Below are 1,646 nucleotides of genomic sequence, written 5' to 3' on the forward strand. Positions count from 1 at the left end.
AAATTTTATGAGAGATGAAGATGCTGATGATGATGATGATGATGCTGGAGATGATTCTGACAATGAAGATGATGATGATGACTATGGAGACCAGGGTGAAGAGAAAAGAAGATTCAAAAAAAAAGATAATAACCTACATAGAATTACCGGCGGAAAGATGGTGGGTATAGGGCTGCACAAGCTTTCTTGAACTGCAAAGTTGACAAATGAAATGGATCAAGATGAGCTCCACAAAGATTAAAAAGACACATCATACGATTAACTGGAGAATTATAGTGATTATTGGTTCTGCACTGAGGAAGCTGGAACCTAAAACTGGAACGCCGAGCCACTTGGGGGACATAGATGTTAAGCAAAGAAAGAAGGTAAGAAGAATCAATCCTTCCATTTAAAAGATTATACAGGAATACAAGCAATCTGCAGTTACGCGATGCCCCAAGGGATTGCATTTGAAACATTACTCTCAGATCAGAAGTTGGGTAATTGAAAGGACAAACTGCATTGAAGTGTTTAAAGTACAAAAATCTTAAAAATTTATTCTGGATTTTCTCAATCTCCACACTCTGAGAAACTAGATAAGGATGCCACACCTCGGAGCAATAATTGAGCAAACTTTTAACAAGTGAGTTGTACAACAGAATAAGAACTGAAATTTCATTGAAATGAGAGCAAGTTCTGCGAATAAATCCTATTTGCTGGCACGCCTTGGAGCATAAATTCTCAAATGAAAATGAAACTTAAGCTCAGAATCAAAATACACTCCAAGGTCCTTAAATTGATCAACACGCTTGACTACTAGATTATTGATAGTATAAACAGGAACCTGGGGGTCTCTCTGCCTTGTGAAAGTTACAGTAGCGCATTTATCAATGTTGATCTTCAGCTGGTTTTCACTGCACCAGCAAAATAAGCCATCCACATCACTCTGAAGCATTCGACAATCATCCTCCGACTCAATCACCTTGTAGATTTTTACATCATCGGCATAGAGAAGGCAAGAAGAATGCTTTAGGACTCCAGGCAAATCATTTATGAATAGCAGGAAGAGTAGAGGACCCAGATTAGAACCCTGCGGAACGCCTGACGAACTAGTATAGAATTTAGACTGGTTACCACCAAAAGAAACAGATTGAACTCGGTCAGACAGATACGAGGAGATAAGCCCAACACTTGGAATGGAAAATCCAAAGAGTGACAATTTATTGCACAACACCTTGTGGCTCAGAGTGTCAAAAGCTTTAGAAAAATCAGTGTACACAGTATCAACACGCAAACCCCTATCAAGATAGGCTGATACCTCACTTCGGAAATGCAACAAATTGGTGACAGTAGATCTCCCAGGCAAAAACCCATGCTGATGTTCAGTCAGTAATGGTTTAACATGACCAAAGATTTTCTTATAAATACATTTTTCAAAAACTTTAGCAAAACAGTTTATTATAGAAATGGGCCTGTAGTTATTGATAGCTTGTCTACTACCAGCTTTGAAAATTGGAATCACTTTGGCCTGCTTCCACAGATCAGGGAACGTAGATGTCTTTAGTGCTAAATTGAAAATGAATTTAAGTGGTTCCAAAAACAATTCACAGCAACCCTTGACAATATAAGGTGGGATACCATCAGGGCCAACTGATCCTACCCCCTTG

The sequence above is a fragment of the Nilaparvata lugens genome, chromosome 9 (genome assembly GCF_014356525.2).
Source record: "Nilaparvata lugens isolate BPH chromosome 9, ASM1435652v1, whole genome shotgun sequence".
In the NCBI taxonomy this organism is placed as follows: Eukaryota; Metazoa; Arthropoda; class Insecta; order Hemiptera; family Delphacidae; genus Nilaparvata; species Nilaparvata lugens.